Source organism: Mus musculus, chromosome 18 (assembly GCF_000001635.26).
Source record: "Mus musculus strain C57BL/6J chromosome 18, GRCm38.p6 C57BL/6J".
In the NCBI taxonomy this organism is placed as follows: domain Eukaryota; kingdom Metazoa; phylum Chordata; class Mammalia; order Rodentia; family Muridae; genus Mus; species Mus musculus.
The window spans coordinates 40,131,785-40,144,833 of record NC_000084.6 but is presented as its reverse complement, the minus strand read 5'-3'; positions in this window follow the sequence as shown (position 1 = coordinate 40,144,833).

Here is a 13,049-nt window from a genome sequence, read left to right as displayed (position 1 = left end):
AATTTACAGATTCAATGCAATCTCATTAAAAATGTGCACAATATTATTACAAAAACCTTGAAAGTTACTTGGAAATATAAGAGACCTTTGGTATTCAAAGCAATTCAAGAAGGATTACCAGTCTCAGTACCACGTTATACTATGAAACCATAGCAGTGTAAATGGCATGGTATTAGACAAAAATAGATGTGCTGATCATTGGGACAGAATGTAAAATCTAGCCTTAAGCTTATGCAGTCACCTAAGTGCTGACAAAAACACTATCTTAGTTAGGGTTTCTATTGTTTCAATAAAACGCCAGGACCAAAATCAACTTGGGGAGAAAGAAGGTTGATTTGTCTCACATTTCCACAACATGGTTTATCATTGATGGAAGTCAGGATAGGAATACAAGCAGGACGGAACCTGGAGGCAGTAAGCTGATGCAGAGACCATGAAGCGGTGCTGCTCCTGGCTTCCTCATCAGCTTGCTTACTTATAGGACCCAGGCCCATCACAATGGGCCTATTAACCACTGCTTAAGAAAATGGCCTCCATGCTTGGCTATAGCCCCATCTTATTGAGGAATTTTCTTACCTGAGATTTCCTCCTCTCAGATGATTTGAGCTTGTCTAGTGTTGATATAAAATGATCCAGCACAGACAATAAAGGTATACTTTGAAGAAAAGAATGTCTTTAACAAATGGTGTTTCCAAAACTGGATGCCTATATGTAGATGAATGAAACATGATCCACATGTCTTACTGCACACAAAATCAATTCTAAATAGATGAAAGCCCTCAAAGTAAAGTTGGAAATTCTGAAACAGCTAAAAGGAAGGGATTATGCTATGGTGTACAAGACCTGCACTTTTTAGAAAAAGAATTCTTGAGCCTTGCAAGCAGGAGGGTCTCTATGAGTTTGAGGCCAGCCTGGTCTACATAGTGAGATCTAGGACAGCAAGGACTTGACATTAAAGTCACATTAACATTATTTAAAAGTACTTATCTTCTATGAGTCTACTGACTCAGAGTTATTCTCTTGGGGAGGGAAACTTTACTCATTTCCTCAGAGTTAGCCACATCTCTTTCCTCCAGAGGTTTATGGAGCTGGAGGAGATGATGAAACCAGCTGGAGCTTTGCAGATGTGACTCTCATACCATGACCTAGTTTTAATCACATGGCTGAAGAAAAGCGTAGAGTTGGTATGCTTCTCACAAACAACTTGATGCACATGAAAACAAACGGACAGATTCTGGCCTTCTCAGTGCAAAGGTTTATGGTTTAACTGAGGTAGGCTTGACAGGGACCAAGGCATAAACTTACAGCGACAGGGTAGTGCATACCTTGGGTGGGTGCACAGCTTTGTCTGCCAGTCATTTCTCTACCACATCTCTACATACTGCTCCATTGTTTGATCCAAGGGAGCCTGGTGAAAATGGCCAATCAGAGCCTTTTTCTTGCCAGGAATTTTGGAATTGGGTTCAAGATAGTAAAGAAATGCTTTCTTAGATGAAGTAGCAAGCCATAAAGTGTGTACAATTTCACTGCCACGTTCTTGCTATGTTAACAGCAAGGAGAGCATAGGAGGTAGAGAAAGGAATGAAAAAGAGACTCCCCAACTGCATGTGATCCAGGTTCAGCCAAATTCAGGTGCATCCTCTGCTTGGGTGCTGTGCTTTTGTGCCAGGTCACATAATTGCCACAAGTTATTCCAGTCCAGGGCTAAGTCAAGGGTAAATTCTTTCAGTACAGGAAGCCTAGTCATGCTGGTCACATGGTTGACATGCAGAGTGTACTGAACAAAGTTTGGAGAATCCACTAAGTAACAAGAAGCCAATGCTTCCAGCTCCTGCTATAGCCTCAAAGGGAGCAAATTGAAGCAAACAAACCAATTTAATGAGAGCCTCGTTTTACAGCAGACCCATTATGCTACCCAGTGAATCACATTCTCCCCTGAAGAAATGAATAGAAGGGATATGAAAGAAGATGAGTGCTCGGTGAAGGATCATTTTCATATTGCTTTTCAGTTGAAGGAGGCTGACTGTAGCTCTGCAAGCCCACATCCATCTAGCTCCCATTTAAAGGAACCAGAATCATACCTACACAAAACTATATTGCTCTCTGACTCCAGGATTTATCATCTGCATAAATATGGATGGGTTCATTTGTTTCTTCCCTGTCATTTTGTATGTGAATGTACTGCCTGTGCATTTTGTGAGGGCTTTTCTGGGAGACTAAGCACCCCAATTTAGGAGCTGGAACTCACTAGACTTACATTTAAGAAAACGGTATCAAGCAAATGGGAAAAAGCAGTTCTTCTGTCTTTGGATACAAAGGGTGCATTGTGTCTCCACCCTTTGGGAACTGCTCACTCTGCATCTATTGCTCATGTGTATTTCCAGCCTATTTGTCAGATACTGTTATAAGCAATTTGCATATAGAAGGCATTTTTTTCCCTCACAATATTCTGATGTATAATTTTGTTATGTGCACGTTGCGGGTGAGCATGATGAGATGCGCCTACCAAAGTAAAAAGTAGTATTTGAATTCAGGTAGTCAACATCCAAAGCTTTTAATCACTAGACTATGCTAACTGAAAACATGCACACACCTGTATATATGTACCTGGTCTGGAGGTTAGAGTCACAGGCACCTTTATTGTCATCCTGTCCCAATAGGACAGTCAGTCTATAGCTAACATTTCACAGTAGAATAACTACAAGATATGTCTACTGTATTTTATCCCCAAACTGAGCACCAAATTGTTTAAATTTGATGTAAGATAAACTAAATGAAACAAACAAGCAGAATAAAAACAAACAAACAAACAAACAAACAAACCTTCTCACACATGTGGAGTATTAAGGACAGAAAGACTGACAGACAGAAAGCCTTCCCTGCCACACTAAAAAGCCAAGGCACAGAAATAGCCTTAGTTTGGAGACTTGTGTAATGGTCTCAACTTCCCTCCTGTGGTTTCTGCAGTAGTGCACTCATGACTCATAGACTCTTGTCCTCATCAAAGGTGGAAGGATCTAACTTATACCCAGTTCACAGTCTTCCCTTGTTTATCCTTCTATCCTGTTCTCAAGTCCACAGCCTCAGTTAATTAGGCAAAGAGCACTGAAAGCTGGATCTCTCTCTCTCTCTCTCTCTCTCTCTCTCTCTCTCTCTCTCTCTCTCTCTATCATCTCTCTCTCAAACCAGCATGTCTCTTCAGCCCATAAGTTTCATCCGGATAAAGAGAGCTCTGCCTGTGTAGCACTTCCAACCTCCTCCATTCCATCTTTATCCATCTTGCTTGGCTCAGCTCCTTTTCCTGCTGCTTCAGTGTGCTCTCCTGTAAGGAAGCAGGGGCTGCACCTAGCACTCTGCTATGCCCATTAGAGAAGCACTCTGCTGCCTCACATTGAGCCACTTCCACTGTTGATGGATACATGTTACTTGACCATCTTCCATTTTTTTACCAAGTTCCTTAAAGTCTGACTTGGACAAAGGATGTTTGAGGTTCTTTGAGTCTCTCAAACTCAGTGGATCTTTGTGGGATGACTCAGATAATTAGTTCTAAACAGGCCTGAGGAATGTCTGAAGCAAAAGGATTTATGGCTCTTTTACAGACTCTAGCCGGTTATGAAGGATGACACCCCCCAACATCAGGGCTAGGCAGAAGTTGGAAAATATCATCCAGATCATTCTTTATAGCACAGAATTGAGAAAGGAAGGATGAGCTGTTTGCATTGAAATTACATGAAGGATGAGATTAGGTGGAACAAGGAAAGCCTTGGGCTCGGCGTACTGCCTTCAAGGAGAGCTGCGTTTCCTCACAATATTAGAAATCTAACCCAGGGAGCTGCACATGCTAAAAAAAAAAAAAAAAAAAAAAAAAAAAAGCGCTCAACCTTGAGAAATTATTGTCTCTGCATTTTCAGATAGCAAGATATGGCTCTTTTACAGACTGGTGTCTGGGAAGCTGTGATGGGCCTTGAATTAAAGTTTCAGCAGACATAGGAGACAGCAAAAATGGGTGGGACTTTGAGACAAATCAGACAAAGAAAGACAAGTATCACACTGTTTTTTGTACAAATCTGGGAGAGTGACCTGAGACAGAAGACAGAATATTGGCTGACCTGAGACAGAAGACAGAATACTGGCTGACCTGAGACAGAAGACAGAATACTGGCTGAAACAGACTGGTACTTATGGGAGGCACAGGAGGAGATAGGGTGACATAGTAGTAGGGAGGGTGGGTATGATCACCTCATATGTGTGTAGATGCAAATGTCATGATAGACCCCATTCATTTGTGCAATTAATATAATTGAATGATCACAGCCAATAAAGTTCATATCCATTATTGGAGAAGCACCAATTACAAGAACATCTCTTAAAAGCAGAGGGGGATCTATTAGGAACTGGGAAGGGAGGTTCTTATTACTAGGAAGAAAATTGTTGAAGGAAGGTGAACACTATCCAAGTGTAATGTGTGCTGGCATGAAAATGCCATGGGGATACTCATTAATGTGTGAAACTAATATGAATAATATAGGGGGCCACAGAGATGGCTCAGTAGTTAAGAACATATTTGGTCTTTTATGCTCCAGAGTTTGATTATCAACATCCATGTTGAGAGGCTCACAGCTGCTGGTAACTCATCTCCAGAGGGCTCCTTAGTTCCTGGGTCCTGCACTCACATGCACATATCATGCACCCTACCACACACATATACACATGGTTTAAAATGAATTGAAAAGTTAATATTAGTGAAAAGGGAAGAATATGAGTTGGTCTTCTCTTCTCACTGGAAGCTTACTCTTCCCGTCTCTCTTCTCTCCGCTCAGACCACTGTAACTAAATCTAGAATAGCCTTAGTTATTGGAAGTGGGGTTTAAGAAGTTTAGAAGTATTAGAAGTTTTCCCTCACCAGCAACAATCAGGATCCCTGCTGTTGGGATATGGAATCAGAAGAGGGACATAGATTAAGTCAAGTCTACTGGGGTCCTGGGCACAAATGTGCCCAGTTAGGATCTGTACACAGCTTGCCTTTGTGGACCCAGGTCCAGAGGAAATAGGAGAGATGGGGAAAAAACCATACTGAGAGGCAGAGGCGAGGATAGTCTGGGTGTCTGAGTCCTAGTTCTCTGTGATGCCAGACAGGTCCACCAACACTGTGGTATAAAATAAGACCCCAAGGAACTTTGGGAATAAGATGATGTGGAAACTTAAGCTGTTAGACGTAGTTTCTGTAGCACCCACCAAGAGATTCCCAATACTGTTGGCAAAGTCTTCCCAAGATGCTCCAAGTAAAACTATAGAAATATACATTCCTTTCTGAAACACCTGGAAACTGTTTATATTTTCATGAAGTGAGTGTGCATGCCTGCGATTCATTATAGCAGTGCAGAACAGGTGTGAATGTGAAGCTGGGATTGTCTTTGGAATTGCTTGATTTTTTTGTTTTGTTTTTGTTTTGTTTTGTTTGTTTGTTTGTTTTTGGTTTGTTTTTGTTTTTGTTTTTCAAGACAGGGTTTCTCTGTGTAGACCTGGCTGTTCTGGAACTCACTCTGTAGACCAGGCTGGAAACTCAGAAATCCGCCTGCCTGAGCCTCCCAAGTGCTGGGGTTAAAGGCGTGCGCCACCACTGCCCAGCTTGTTTGAAGTTTTGAGTCTTTGCTACCTGTTTTGATTTCAAATGGAGGAGATAGTTGAGCTCAGGACGTCTGGAAGATAAGGTCTGGTTTTGTGACAACAGAGAAATAACAGCAATACTACCAATGATCAATGTCTTAGAGTTTGCAAAACGCTTTCATCTCCGCTTGTTCATACTCCCATGCCTAGGTAAGATGAGGCTGTCATTCCTGTTAGCTTCATTCTGGAGAGGAGGAAACCAAGTGTTAAAGAGGCTATGCAACTCCTCCTGGTCTACATAATTAGGCACTGAAATTTCTGGACTTGGACTCAAACCTTCTGTCCTGGGATTTCAAGTCTCCATCAAAACCCTTTGGTACCAAGGAAAACCTTCACAGAGCTTCAAAGAATCATGAATCCAGATTAAATGATTTCACAGACACACTCATCTACCCGAAGAGCAAGGACTTTATCTCCTCAAGGAACAGAGTTTCATGGTATTAGGGAAGAGACAAGACCTGCCTTGCTGCAGCCTTCTGGTTCCTTCCCACAGAGTCTCTGGGGAGCCACAGATGGTAATCTGACTTCATGGGGCTTAAAAGAGTGTTTGGTGTTTCCTGAGCTGCAGTAAATGCTTGCTGAGTGAATGAATAAAGAAACAACTGAATGAGATGAAGAGAAATAAATTTATTAGTCAGGCGTGCCTATGATCAAAGCAAATTGTTTACATGTGTGAAATGGTCAAATGGATGCTGTACCATTAAAACCTATGAGATTATAATCTGGAAATCTTAACCTTCAATAATCTTAGGCTCTGGGGGAACCATGAAAGCCCAGACATTTGAACAAGATTTTGTATATTTTAGGTACTTTTTAAAAAAATACATCGCTGGATATGTCAAAACCTTAAAGGGATGGCTGAACCAATGGTTCAAAATATTGGAGTTAATTCCAGAGGGGAAACAAACATAGTAGAAGAAACGTCTCTCTTTTGTGACCCGTTGTGACCCAAGAGGCACATTGCTAGTACATGTTGTCACGGAGAACTTGATATAGATTGACTATTCCCAGCCAAAATCCTGAAAGCACATTGGCATTTAAAGGCCACAGTAACAGGACTGACAGGTAGGACCTTTAAGAAGGATCCAGTGGCAGGTGCATAGCCCTCATGAATGTATTAGGGCCTTCATGGGGAATAGCTTGGCTATTCCCTAACTCTTGCTCTGTGGTACCTTCCCTTATGCTTGGAGCCAGCATGAAGGCTCTCCAGATACCAACACCTGGACTGTGGACTTCCTAGGTTCCAGAATCATCATAAGCCAAATGGATTTATATACTTTACATGTAACTTAGTTAGTGGTATTATATTTTAGGAGCAGGATACAAAGTCAGAAATCAAGTCCAGGTGTGGAAGACAAAGTCTATGAAAGAGAAAATGTTTTCAGGTCCAGATTTTGGCACGTATCTTCATAGATGTAAAAGTCAGTGAGAGAGTAATTTGTGGCATAGAGAGTGCCTATAGGTTAGAGTATTTCTACCTTAGGTTTGGTGTCTTGAGCCAAATTTGTTCCATTTTTAACTTTTTAAGCTTGATTTATTTCATTTTGTATTTTGGAAGTTTGTGAGACAATGTCCTTGAGGCAGAAGATTAGAACTAATGCTATTTGAAACTGCCTTTCATCTGTATGTTTATAACATCATCTAAAAGACTCCTGTGAGAGAACACCACTCCGCTTGTGTTTCTATGTGATGAAATGTATCTTATTGTTATGGTAACTAATGCACTAAATATAGCATGGAGAAAAAGGGAGTCCAACATATAAGTCAACATGAAATTGTTATGACAATGATAGTTTTAAAAATAAGTAAATGCTGTGGTTTTCTTATATAGTCTAAGCACGAATCATATCTTCACCCTAATTTGCAGATACCACAGCAAATAGTAACAGTGGTACAGCAAAAAGTGTGCCCTTCCTTTGGTAAAAACAGATCAATTTTATTGACTATATCTTTATCCATCCATCTGTCAGTTTGTCATCCATCTGTAATGTATGAGACAGAGTACATATTAACATTGAAAAGCATGTTTGATACATACCTACAAATATGTGGTGGCAAGACATGTAAAGACTAACAAGATTATTCTAGGGAGGAATATAACTAGTGGTACTCATACATTCACAAATAAAGGTTTTCAAATTGAAGTATGGACCACCTACCATAAAATTTACCCCAATAATATGTCCTGTAAAGTGAGTTTAGTATTCATTATATTGAACAGTCACTGTGATGGCCCAGTTGTAGAAATTTTATTATCCCATTATGACACCCCATGGCCATTAAAAGTCACGTTCCTTTTTTTTTTTTTTTTTTTTTTTTTTTTTTTGGCTTTCCACTCCCTACCCTAGTGTCCTATAATCATTAATATACTTCATGAATCTGTGAGTTTAGCTGATATAAGCTTTTTGTGTAAATGGAAACATATCATTTGAGGGCTGTGGTTCCTGTTTGTTTCTTTTGCTTATCATGTTTTCAAATTACATCCACGTTCTAGCAAGTGGATTTCATTCCTTTGCATTCCTAAAGTGTGTTCTGTCGGGTGACTATCCATCATTTTACTTACCCTGTGCCCTGACTGATGAATACTGGGGCTGTCTTCACTCTTTGACTATTATAAACAATGTGGCTAAGAGCACCACATGTAACGTTGGATGTGAACCTATTTTGCTGATCTCCTAGGATGTAGTTGCTGTTCCACGTGTTCACACTCTCTTCAGCTCTGCTTGCGCCAGCTTTGCCACGATACTCCCCACTAGGGATGTAGGAGTGTGCCAATGTCTCTTCATTCTCTCCAAGCCTTCTGACCTTTTTCTGTTCTAACTGTCCTATTGGCCAAGAAGAGATGACAGCTATGGTGTGAAGCTGTGAATATTGTTCTCTCTGGATCTCAAGTTGGTAGTTAGTGCTCAATAGAGAAGTACCAAAAAGAGGCAGGACCTTTAAGAAAGGATGAGAAGAGACACTGGGTAATAGCTCCCTGGTAGATCACTTGTCTTGTAAGTGTGTGACCTTTGGTTCAGTCCCCAGTACTACAAACTGATTGGGGTTTCGGGGCTAGGTTATGAAGATTGTGCCTTCCTCTAGTGTGTTAATTCTTATTTCTGGGTGACTGGATTGGTCACTGTGACAGCAGGCTGTGGTAACCTGAGCCCATCCTCACCTTGCTTTGCCTCTTTTGAATGCACCCACTTGCCTTGCACATTTTACCACGCTGTAGCACCTAAGAAGGCCTTCCTGGATGCAGCCTCCTGCTCTTGGATTTCTAGCCTCAGGTCTTTAAGCTAAAATGAATGTCTTCACTGTACAAATTACCTAGTCCCAGGAATTTTGCAATAGTAACAGGAAATTAACTAAATCAAATGGCATCTTACTATAGTTTTGATTTAAATTCATTTCTTAGTTATATAGTGTTTTCATGGACTTAATATCCAGTCCTTTGTGTTTATTAAAGAAATATCTATTCAAGTCATTTCATACTTTTAATTGGATTTTTGTCATTGTTGTGAAAAATCTTTATATAATTTAGTTTCAATTCCTTTGTTATACATAACATCCACTTTTTTTTTCAATTTTATTGATTTTTTTTCCACTTATTGTCAGCCTTTGTTCTCCAGTTGTCAATTTTGGCAAAATTCTTTTTGCTTCTTTTCCATTTGTACTTTTAGTGTTGTATCTAAGAAACATTTGATTAATTTTAGGGCATAAAAATTTTGCATTGAGGATGAGGACATGTATCAGAGGTAAAGGGCATTTGTTGTTCTTTCAGAGGTCCCTAGTTCAGTTCCCAGCACCCACTTTAGCAGCTCAAAACTGCCTATAACTCCTGGTCTCCATGGATGGAGACACCCCACCCACCCACCCACACACATAGTGTATAAATAACAACACCATTTCTTAGAAGAGATAAATCTATTATTGTATTTCATTATTAAGAGTTTGGATTTTAGTTATGTACATGATCTATATTTTAGCTAATTTTGTTTTATCTGAGATAAAGATCAAAATTCATTTTCACGAGTTATCAGTTGTTCTTGCTATATGTGTTGAAAAATTCTTTTTCCTCATTGTATTGTTTGGCATCTTTGCCAAAACTCAGATGAGCATAAACGTGAAGATTTATAACTGGCTTTTCAGCTATAGTTAATCAATAAAATCTGTCTCAGCGACCGTGACTATGCTAAAATACTCCAGGAAAGCAACCTGAGATGAGGAATTTGTTTCGGCTCACAGCTTGAGACCTCAGTCTACCATATTGCAAATATCTTGGAGTCAGAAACTTGATGCAGTTGGCTGTATTGCCTTCGTAGTCAGGAAGCAGAGAGACAAGGGTGTTGCATCCAGCATCCTCCTCTTCATGCATTCTGAGACCCAAGCCCCAGGAATAGCCCTGATCACTCTTTGCGGACTCCATCCCACCTTACTTAACCTAATCTAGCTAATGCCTCACAGACGTGCTCACAGGCTTGTCTCCTAGGTGATCCTAGGTCCTGTCAAGTCAATAACATTGTCATAGACCTCTCTGCCTAGGTCAGCACTAAACGTCCTTATTACTGTAGCTGTGCATGAAACTCCTCTAATTTTGTTCTTCTACTCCAAAATCTCAAGGTTAGATTTATTATTCTAGCTCCCATGCATTTCCATATGAACTTAAGGACCAACTTATAAATATCTGAAAAGTTTGAAAAGGATTATGTTAAAACTTAGATTAATGTAGTAATTATTCCAGTCTTAAATGTGTTATTCCAAACTGTGGGCGTGGAATATCTATTCTTCCTGGTTTATTCAAATCTTTTATAATTTACAAGAACTGCATTTGTAGTTTTTGTGTGGACAAGTCCTGCTTCTTCTTTGTTAAGTTTATTATGGATGTATCTTTCCTTTTGCCAGAGCATGAGGCAATTCCTTTTTAGTTTCACTTTAGAATGTCTTACTTCTAGCCTATGTAAGACAGTTGTGAACTAACGCTAACTTTCATTAATAGCTCTAGTGACCTTTCGTAGTTACTTAGCACTTTCTGTATATGTAGTCATATTATCCAGGAGAACAGATAGTGTGACTTCCCTTTCCACACTGCACGTCTTTTACATCTCACTTACCTATTTGCCTTTCCCAGGTACACTCTCTAGTCTAATGCCACACACACACACACACACACACACACACACACACACACACACACAGTGCAGAGAGATACCCTTGCGTTCCATTTTCTGCCTTAAAGGAAAAACATTCACTTTCTTACAGTTTGAGGTTGGATATGGTTTTTGCAGATGCTTTAATTACTCCAAGGGACTTCTCTGCCAGTCTTAGTTTATTGGATCGATAGCCAATCCGTATGTATTTTATTTTTTTCTGTAATAAAATAAATAAAATAAAATAAAATCATTCTGTAATGTAGAAAAATGTTGTAGTTTTAAAAATAATTTTAATAATGAGTTACCAGTTTCGTGGGTTGAAATTGAATTTTTGAAGAATGATGAGCAGGGGTGCTAGAACAGAGGGAGCAAGCAAGCTTTATAGAGGAGAGAGACAGCAGAGCAGGGAGGTGTCCCAAAAATACATTGCCAAATATCATCCTTTTATACGTGTAGATAACAGGATTGTAGGATTAGTTATACTACTGGACAAAGGACTTTTGTATTATAATATTTGAAAAATGGTGTCGTGGTTATTTCATGTTTTAATAAAGATAATTTCATTTTTCTTTTTCCCATTTTCCAAATTTACCAAAGAAATATCATAGGTCTTGTTAATCTTTTGTTTTCCTTCAGGTGTGTAGGAGAAATGGGAGGTATGCACCAGGAAGAGGACAAAAGGCCTCATCCTTTATGATGGTCTGATTGGCTGAGGGCTGAGTAGGTCATGTGTCCTTTTTGAGAGTTAAGATGAATACACATACACACACACACACACACATACACACACACACACAGAGAGAGAGAGAGAGAGAGAGACAGAGAGACAGAGACAGAGACAGAGAGAGAGATGGGGGAGGGGCAGGGGATTTATTTTTCTTGAATTCTGTTGAGAGCCCCTTGTACAGCCACATTAAAGAAAGCTTTTCAGTACAAGACAGGACTTGAAGTCGCTTTGTAGCCAAAGCAGGACTTGAACTCAGGTTCCTCTTGCCTTAGCCTCCTGAGCAGATATGATTTTAAATTTGAGAAATACTTCTATCAAGTAAAAAAAATCCCACATCAAACAACTAAGAGATTAAAAGAACCAATTATCTTTCTTCCTTCTGGTCTATGCAGCACTTTGGTTACATTTTGCCAGTAATGGCTAAATGGCTACTTTCAGCCCCAAAGCCAGTCTATTCTTCTCTCTAACCAAAGCTTCAGCTTCCCTAAAATTCTGCATGGCTTTAACAGTCCCAACTCTTTTCTATAAGTAAAGATTCACTTATAATAAGAAGGTCACCTGGTTGAGGCCAATGTAAGGTAAAAGGTGCCAGGCCTCGTAGCACGTGCCTGTAAATCTCAGCTGTTGGAGGCTGAGGCAGGAGCACTGCAAGTGTAAGACCAACCTAAGATTCATAACAAGCCCTATTTCAGAAAAAAAAAAAAGAAGGAATAGAGGAAGGAGGGAGGGAAGAAAAGAAGGAAGAGGAGGGTAAGCAAGTTCTCTGGAGGGTATTTAGGAAAGATTTCTCCATTACGGTCAAAGCTGACACTTCCCGTTTTTCCAACAGTTGTGTGAATGCATGCTGCATGGAATTGCAGCAGCTCTTTTGTGAACATGAGGGAATGTGCCTCAGTCAATGAGTTCCTGTGCAGGTGTCCAGACTCCCCTTTCACAAGGATGTCTAGGTACTCTGTTGAATCGGAAGTTTCTGGTTGTGTCATGTGATTCAGATTCAGGTGGTGTCTTGATTAGGTAGACTCATGCGGTGTTTTGCTGAGACAAGACCACTGGGAGAGAGTATACATAGGAGCCAATGGACAGTGATAGCGTGCTTGCATAACTAGCCTTACAATGCTTTGTTGGTCTCATATCTGCTGACCTTCACTTCATTGAGAGAGGCATGGCAGAGAACTTCTCCTGGCATCTCAGCTGGTTCTGGTTGCTCCCCCTGACTTATGCTGATTTGGCAAAGGCCTGGATGTTTCTGTTGGATTATGACACCACTGCTGATTCGTGTTTCCTGACACTACTGAACTGGACTGCTGGTATCCTGACAACAGAAATTGGAATTGCCCCAAAAGAACTACTTCTAAACAGGTCCAAATCCCCTTGTCCTATTTACCATCTTTCTGCATCATGCCAGAAGGGAACATAGGATCCCATTATAGATTATGTGAGCCACCATGGGAGTATCGGGAATTGAACTCAAGATCTCTGGAAGAGCAGCCAGTGCTCTTAACCACTGAGCCATCTCTCCA